The following is a 9,366-nucleotide window of genomic DNA, read 5'->3' on the forward strand; positions in this document are numbered from 1 at the left end:
CTGCACTCAACCAATTAGCACATGCAAACTGGATCCTCTTTTTTGCTGAGACTTGTTCTCATATGTGGCCATCCTATAAACTATACCAAGCAGGGGAAGGCACAGAAGCAGAGGTTCCCTTCTTCTATACAACAAACATCCTGCAGCCAACCTTTTCAGTGTGCATAAAACCTAAGTCACACATGGGCCACAAATATACTTTGATACCTGCAAAATGTAGGCTAGGCTGTATGATAGCAGAGACTATGGTATTTATGCTTTGTAAAATGTTACTTTAAAATTTGTTAAGCTTACCATAATTAGGCCAAAGTTTATTTGTCTAATGTCTGGTGTGCACACTAAATATTACATTTACTAATCCCCCACACTTCTGGAAAAGGCATTTGGATTACACAATTCTGGAAAATAAACCTCTTGCCATGAAGCATGAGCTAACATGTTATAACACAGCACTCCGAGCCAAAAGAGTTTTCTAGTAGGTTATCATCCATAAAAAATAAGTAATATGTTGAAGAAGAGAGTACACTGAAGTTAAACCTTGCACATTTCTCTGAAAGCACCATTATTTTCTGGAATATTTTGGAACAGAAGTAAAATGGTTATTCAGTTAGTCCTTTTTAACACGAGAGAGATTATTGTGCTCATATGTGTTGAGTTATATATAATGCTTTTTTCTGTAAATGTTTTTCAAGCCATGTGCAGCAAATCTTTTAAATTGTTCCATGCTGGAATTCTTAGACTGGATTATAGCAGGACAGAACCACACTTCTGTTTTGTTTTGAGTCAGAGTTTCTAAATCTCAGGTTGAGCTCACCTAAGAGAGACCAGTGTGAAGTGATGAGGCAGGTGGGGAAGCGATGGCGATTCCACCAGGGTTTTCAGCCTTGTGGATCCATATACTTACAATCCCACCCTTGCACCAGGTATGAAATTAGCTACGGCAGCTCCAGGGCTGTCATGTCTGACAGGCACAGATCAGGTCCACCTGGAAGATCCACAGCCAACCCATAAAACAGACTGCTGAGGGTGGGATAGGTCCATGTGCTCCTTTCAACAGTAATTTCCACCTCCCCATATATTTTTTGCAATATAACCCTACCTCAACATGCACATAAAATGCACAATGCAACTCTCTCTGAAACTGTTGCGTTGCCAGGTCTACAGACCCAAGTCTTTGATTTATTTGTTCATGATGACCCTGAAGAGCTCAAGAAAAGCCGCTTGTTCTTCAACAATGGTGGGAAGATGGATCACCTGCTTTAATCAAAGCATGTCAACTTCCACTTAAAACATTCCAGTGGAACTCTAAGCATCTGTTATCACACCTAAAAAGAATACCACAGAGATAGAAGAAATGCAGAAAAGAGTGACTACAATGATCAAGGCTTTGAAGTAACTCTGGTATGAGGAAAGACCACAACAGCTGAGGTTGTTTAGCTTGGAAATAAGGTAAGAGAGACCTGATCAAGGTGTTTAGAATTATGCATGGTGTGGAGAAAGTGGAAAGGGAAACCTCTTCTCCCTCTCCCATAATATTAGAACCCATTAAGTTGGTTGCAGGAAGAGTCAGGGAAGATAAAAGTTAAGTACCTCTTTGCACACCACTAAGTTAACTTATGGAATTCCCTTCCACAGGAGGCAGTAATGGGCACCAATGCGAGTGGTTTTAAAAGAGGACTGGGCAAGTTCATGGAAGAAAAATCTATCAGTGGCTATTATGCTACCTCCAATAACAGAAAAAATATTTGTAGGTAAATCATTTGCTGGGGAACATGGGCAGAAAGGTGCTATTGTGTGCATAGCCTGCTTTTTGGATCCTGTAGGCAGCTGATGGCAGTGGCAGCTGGTTTGCCACTGCTGGAACACAGTGCTGGACTAGTTGGACCACAGGGCTGATCCAGCATAGCTCATCTTCTGTTCTTGTCTGTAGTCTAATCCAGCCTTCCCCAAACTTGTGCCTTCAAGACACATTTGGACTGCAACCCCGAGAATTCCCAGTCAATGGCGCTGCTGGATGGGAATTCTGGAGTTGTGGTCCAAATGCCTCTGAAGGCCACCAGGCTGGAAAAGGCTGGTCTAATCCATCCTTCCTCAAACTGCAGTTCTCCAGATATGTTGGACTAAAACTCCCATCAGCTCCACCCAGAATGGCTAATGACATGGTTAGAAAAGGTATGTGTCAGAAGAGCAAGAATATTTTTGTAACTGATGAATTCAATTCACAGTGCAATCTGAGATAGCTATGTCAAAATGTCATACCCGAGACCCAGAAGAAGAGTGGATGGGATTAAATAGTTATAGAAGGCAAAAGAAGAGCAAGACCAAGTATGAGATGCACCCACTATCATCATCATCATCACCATCATCACAACATTTCCATACTGTCCATAGATGAGGTTGCTGGGCAGTTCACAACATTTAAGTCACCCATCCAGATTTCAACCAGGCCTGACCCAGCTTAGCTTTCACGATTAGAAAGGATAAGGCACTTTGGTCAGTAAGAAAGTTTTAATAAAATTATAAATGTTATAAAGGAAGAAACAGCTTTGAGTTTACATGAACAGAGCACAGTTGTCAAGGGCAGATTTGGAGGGTATTTATTCATAAGGTCACCATAAGTCAGAGACAATTTGATGCCATGCAACAACAAAACAGAACATTCTAAACTAAGAGACCAGTATCCTATACCAGGGTTAATGATATTCTGGGACAGGACAGTCTTTTAGAATAAAAGTAGAGAGGGGTGACTTTTTTTAAAAAAATTGTTTTGATAAAAACTTACCATAATTCTCAAATGTCTTCCCAAACAAGACTGAACAAATTTGCCATTTAAAAGATACAGACAGCAAAACTCTCTCTAAATATGATGAAGTATAAAAAAAACCCAAATATCCTAGTACAATAACTGAGCTTTTTCAGGACTCCTAATTTGAAAGTATATTTTTAAAACACTGCTAACAGATAACTGCTTTTCCTGCAGTGTTGTTATTTTGGCTTTTCTTGTGGAAAAGGGAATCACCTAGTGGCAAGAACAGAAAAAAATATTATTTATTCTAGAAAATGTTTTATCAGCGTGAGATGTGTCTATTAAAAAGTTAGACATCAAAATAATCAAAAATTTAATTATAATTTGAACTGACAGCATAAGCCTAGGTCAGTGATGGTGAACCTTTTTAGAGACAGAGTGCCCAAACTGCAATCCAAACCCCACTTATTTAACGCAAGGTACCAACACTGCAATAAAACCTGAATACTGAGGTTTTACTTTAGAAAAAGCAGCTCACAGCTAGTCCAAGCAAATACATATATATCCTTGACAGCGCACCGACCGGCCATGCTAAAGCTCGGACGAGTTGCAGCTAATTGCCTGGAGCCACTACTCCTTTCCAAGCATGCGCATGGCCCCTCTGTGCGCTGTTATCCAATGCTTGGCTGCTGGGGAGATGTTGGAGTGACTTGGCTTGCGTGCCGACAGAGAGGGCTCTGTGTGCCCGCTGCGGCCTGCATGCCATAGGTTCGCCATCACTGGCCTAAGTATATCTACCCAGAAGTACATTCCACTGAGTTAGCATGCATAGATTTCCACTTTATATTGACTGATTGGGACCTACAACAAAATATTGCAGTATGGAATATTCCTGTTCTTCTTTCGGTCAATCAGCTATACCTTCTTCCAGTCACTTCACTTTTGCTTCAAATTGTTTTCCGATCTCATTAGTCAATATTCTTCTAACAGCCTCTTTGGGTTGCTTTCTTGTTTTTCTTTGTTTTTTATTTTGCCTACTTAATCATTATTGGTGTCTCCTTCTCGTTTTTCAACTTTTGGCAAAGTTTGGTGTTCTTCAAGGCTGTCAATACCTCCATCATTTATAGGTGGGTATGTGAAAAGGCAGGGGAATCGTGCTGTTCTGGGTATGTACCAAGCAGCACTCAGAGAAGAGTTTCACTGCTGAGCTCCACTGTATTTTTCTAGAACTCCAGTGTCTGCTAATTAGAGCCAGGAGCAAACTGGGAGAGAAGCACAAAGCAAATAAAAATACAATATTAAATAGGAGTGGTTCCACTCCTACCTGTCTGACCATGCCCAGAAGGTGGTGCTGAGGGATAGTTGCTCTATGGTTCCACAGGGCTCTATACTATCCCTCATGCTGTTCAATATTTACATGAAAGTCTTGGGAGAAGTCATCAGGAGGTTCGGGCTGAGGTTTCAGCAATATGCTGATGACATTCAGTTCTACCTCTCATTTACACTGAATCCAGGTGAGTGATCTTCATGCTGAACTGGTGTCTGAGTTCAATAATGGACTGGATAAGGGCCAATAAGCTGAAACTCAATCCAGGCAAGATGGAAGTGTTGTTGGTTGATGATCTGTCTGACAGATTACATAGTCATTATCCTGTCTGGGATGGGCTCACACTCTTGGCAATGCTCCTGGGAATGCTCCAAAACTTCACTGGAGTCTTAAGTAAACTCGGTATCCAGAAGTATCTTTTCCAAGCTGTGGCAAATACAACAGCTATGGACTTACCTGGACAGACAGAGCCTGACCATGGTTACTCGTGCGTTGGTAACATCCTGACTAGATTACTGTAATGTGCTCTATGTAAGGCTGCCTTTGATGACATTTCGGAGACTTCAGATGATCCAAAATAGGGCTGCACATCTGGTGTTAGATATCAGATTGCATGCCTAGATAACAGCTGTATAAATTACACTGGTTGCCAGTTGAAGTCCAGCCCCAATTTAATGTGCTTGTTTTAACATACAAAGCCCTAAACAGCTTGGGCACTGGTTACTTACAATGGACAGGAGGCTTTTCCAATATACTCCTGTCCATTGAGATCTGAGAATGAAGTCCTTCTGAATGAGCCATCCCTAAAGGAAGTCAAAGGGATGGCAATTAGAAGAAGGGCCTTCTTAATGACTGCCCCCACCTTTGGAACAGTCTTCCTAAAGAGGTCCTCCTGGCACCATCACTACTTCACTACTTTCATTTCAGCACCAGATGAAAACTATTCTCCTTCATAGGTATTTCAAGACCTGATTATAAGAGTTCATTCTGCTATAGCAGATCTGCCCACCAGTACTTGTAGTTATGTTTAATTAATTAATTGTAATTAATGTATTTTATTGTTAGCTGCGCAGAGAGCCCTGCCTCAGCAGCATATACACAAATTTGAGAATAAGCAAATAAAATGCAGTTCTGCATCTCCATTACTATTGATCAGAGGTTCTAGTCTCAAATTGGCCAGTAGCCTTATACCAGCCTTCCCCGGTTCCAGTGTTTCAGACTTCAGCCTCTGTCATCCCTACCCAGCGTAGCCTATGGTGACAAAGCTGCAGCCACAAAATCTAGAGAGCATCTGGTTGGGGAAAACTGCTCCTAACCCTAACCCTGTTCAAAGACACAAATTCATATTCAGCAAGAAAGGAACATGAGGCTAACACATAAGCAATTAGCAGAAGACTAATCATGGCAGAGATCCTTGCTGAGCTACACCAAATGTCCTAGAGATCAACCAGTAGATCTCAATCTACTTTCTGCCTGCTCCTGGTACACTGGGTGGAAGTATATGTCTGGGATAAACCAAGGTGAAATGTCATGATTTGTATTCATGATGGATAGCAGTACAGATGGCCAGGAAATTGACTTGGCCGTGTGTACCTGCTTACCTGGATCACTCTAGTTCATCTTTTCAGTATTTTGATCTCATAATGCCGAATATTGGAGGCAGAAAGTACACAAATACTATTAATTACCCTCTTCTCTGTTCACTCAAAATGTCATAAGCCCCACTGTTCTTAAATCAGGGTTCAATTACATGTGCAGGACTGCAGCCTCAATCTGTCTGAACAGCAAACTAAGATGGACCACTTGATCAAATTTCACTCATCCCAAGCGCTGGTTTTCTCTTCAATTTCATCTAAAGTGGCATCATGTGTTTATTTTTTCCACTGGTATTTTCTAAACATTACATATGGCAATTAATCTGCCCAGGGGTGCAGTAGCCAGATCAACCACAAGGCACTTGCAAGGGCTACATTCTTTGCAGGTCAGTGAACATCCTCATCGTGATTCCAAGGAGTTACGCAAGCACACGCCTGTCTTTATGCGATTGCTTATATTTAAGATTGCCCTAATTTGCAGGGCATTTGAGCAGATTCGCCCCAGGAGGAGCAGAGGCAGCTACTGCTTCAGGCCTTCACAGGTCGCTCCCTCACCTCTCCAAGCAGGAGAGCGAGGGACAGCGAGCTGCTCCTCGTCCTCGGGATCGCTGCATGCCTTCGCCCACTTCCGTGCCCATTTGCAGCTGCAAGACTGGCCAGAAAGAATGGACTTGCAGGCAAAGGAGGGGCGGCTTTTCGTGGCTTACCTGTAGAGAATGCTATGGTGCAGGGCTGGCAACACGGGAGGGGGCCCCTGACAGCAGTAGTCCGGATACCCTTCCTGGTGTCCACCCAGGTACCCTACCAAGCACTTTAAAAAAAAAAACAAAAACGACTTTTATCTACATCTGCGATCACTTCAGAACAAAGTCAGGCGCTGCAGCTGCTGCTATCCAGCCTACAGGTTTTCGTTGGGGGGCGGCACCGAAGCGGACCTTGTCTTCGGCAGTACTTTCCCTGTGCCATTCAGTCGTAGGTGGGACGGACGTGTGATCGAAAACCTACCTGTTTGTTGTGCTTTTCCCCCAGCCATTATCTATGCACGTGCCAGCCTCATGTTATTTTTCTATGCACGTGTGTGGTTTGTTATGTTTCAACCCCACAGGGTAAGTTCAGAGGGACTTAGTAGCAAACGGACGAGCGAGGGACGAAGGGAAGCGGTAGCGAAAAGCCCTTCTCTGTGTAGTCCGAATGCTGGGAGTGGCGGGAGTCCCGTCTCACCAAGCTCGCCCCTTGCCGCATCCTGCCGCGGCGCCACTGCGGCTCCCAAGCGCCTCCAGCCGCTTCCTCGGCCAATGCCGTTTGAAAGCTGGGAAGCGAGGCCGACGCGCCACTCCGGTGAGGGGCGCCCCCGCGTTCCGACTCGTGATTGGCTCCACTGAAGAACGCCCGGAAGCTCTCGGCTTCGGAGCGGCCAATCGGCGCCCCGGGCTGGCCTCGGCTAACGACTGCGTGGGAGCGAGCGTGGCAGGTTTGAATCTTGGACTGCGCTGGAAGGAAAACAAAGAGGCGATCCGGACGGTTGCAGAGCAAAGGGAGGTAGGAGAGCGGATCCTCCTGGGGGCGGTGAGGAACGGGCGCGGGGCAGCACGGATCTGGGTGCATATGCGTGCGCATATGCGTGGAATGAAATTCGTGTTCAGATTGTTGCCCTGCGATGTTCGGGCTCGGGGAAAAGGCTGTTTGAGTTCAATGGGGCTTACTCCGAAGTGATGCGTTCGCTTGCGCTGTAGTTCCTCCGTGGATTTCACTGTTTCAGCAAAACCAAAACAGGACTGAGCGGTGCTTTTATGGCCGACAGTCTCCTTAGAAGTGAATCCAACTGAGTTCAATCTAGCTGACTCCCAGGTAAGTGTGTATAGGATTGCAGTGAGACGGATTTACCGTGGCATAAGTTTTCCTGGGCGAGAACAAGGCTAGGGATCCTGTCACGCTTCAGACGTTCCGGGGTATGTGCTGCAGGCACATGAAGCAGCCCCAGTGCTGGAGCTGCTCAGTGCTTGGATGGGAGTGCACCTGGAAAGCACCTGTGGCTGCATTGAGGTCCAGAGTGGAAGAAAGGTGGAATGTAACTGTAATAAATACAGTTGCACTACAAGTCCCATCAGCACCAGCTACTGTGGCCAATGGCAGGGATTCAACACATTTTCACTGACTAAGGAACGCCATTCCAAACAGCATACATTGCTCTTTCCTACTGATACCCACAAGGCTTAGGAATGTTTCATTTCAACCAGATGATGACTATTAAAGTATAAGTGACAGTCTTCAAAAAGTTGTAAATTCATTTTAAATGAGAAATAAATTTGCGTTGTAACTTTCATTGGGTAGAGATAACTGGGGTGGACCATGTGGGATAGCCTGGGATATGTGTGAATGTGGACAAAGACAAGTACCAGGAAAACTATAAAGGAGTCTGAATGAATGGTATGGCAGAAATGTGGGGATTCTACATACATTTATTCATAATTACATTGATGGATAGCATAGATTGATAGATTCGGTCACATTTACTTGGATAGTAGCATATGACAGATCCCTACCCCAAGGGCTAACAGTCTAATTAGAATACATGGAAACAATAGAAAATGGGAGAGAAACAGAAACTTGGGTGAAATGTGGTATAACATGTGATTACTTCCATTGCATATGCTTTAGTTTGGCTACAGTAAGGCAAGGGTTTCCCAGAAAAGCTGAGCTTGGAAGAAGGGAATAAGGGAGGTTGGAGGCAGTTCTGGGGATAAGGGGTAGCAAGGAGAAATGGGCAGAGTTGTTTCGGGGAGGAGGACATTTCCAACAGGTGAGGGTGGTGGAGGTAAGTGAAAGCTGCAGGAAGGGTTTGGTAAGGATATAAGTGCAGAGAAATGATGAGGTCACGGAGGGCACTGAAGCTGAAAAAAGGAAGCTTTAGAGAGGACTTTCTTAACTTGGCGCGTGTGTGTGTGTGTGTGTGTGTCCCTGACCCATGTTTTTGACTACAGCTTCCAGCATTCTTGACCATTGATATGCTGGCTGGGGTCAGTGGACTTGAAGTGCCAAATAACTGGAGGGCACCAAGTTGGGGGTGGGGCTGTTGCAGAAGCCATGAAAGGGTTAACGGAGGTACAGTCACTTGGCCACAATGAGCGTGCAAGTTGCCTGGGGGCTCCAAGAGTTTGAGAAAAGTTGACTGAAGCCCCACACTCCAAGGTCATCCAGGCAGGATGGGAGAAGCGGATGCATGTGATCTTCCTTCCACATCCACCCCCTGAACTTTTTCTTAGGCTTTTCCCCATCTAGCAAAAGTGCTTCAAAGGCTGGATGGATGGGTGTGCAGATAGTTTGCATTCCACCTTCTCTTTTCTTCCCGCCAAAACACCCCCTTTTCTCCCTCTCCAAGGGCAGCCAGCAGGTAGGGGAGACTGAGTCAGAGCCCTGGCCCTCCTCCTGAGTTTGGGGTGCTGTCTCTGACTTCAGAGCAGAGAATCACAGGTATCCTCTCCTGGATGGAGCAGGCTGATAAGCCTGTCCAAACTGATGGTTCTTCGGACAATGTTCCAAGACCATAGAGTTGCTCCCTAAATTAGCTTAAAAAGCAATTGTATATTTAATTCAATTCGTTGTTGTTGTTATTTTACAAAGGAACTTGAAATAAATGAATTGTTTGTACCATTCTTTAAATAAAGACCCTAGGCAAGGAGAGGAGGAGGAGGGTCCTA

Source organism: Varanus komodoensis, unplaced genomic scaffold, assembly GCF_004798865.1.
Source record: "Varanus komodoensis strain SLA01 unplaced genomic scaffold, ASM479886v1 scaffold1, whole genome shotgun sequence".
Classification (NCBI taxonomy): domain Eukaryota; kingdom Metazoa; phylum Chordata; class Lepidosauria; order Squamata; family Varanidae; genus Varanus; species Varanus komodoensis.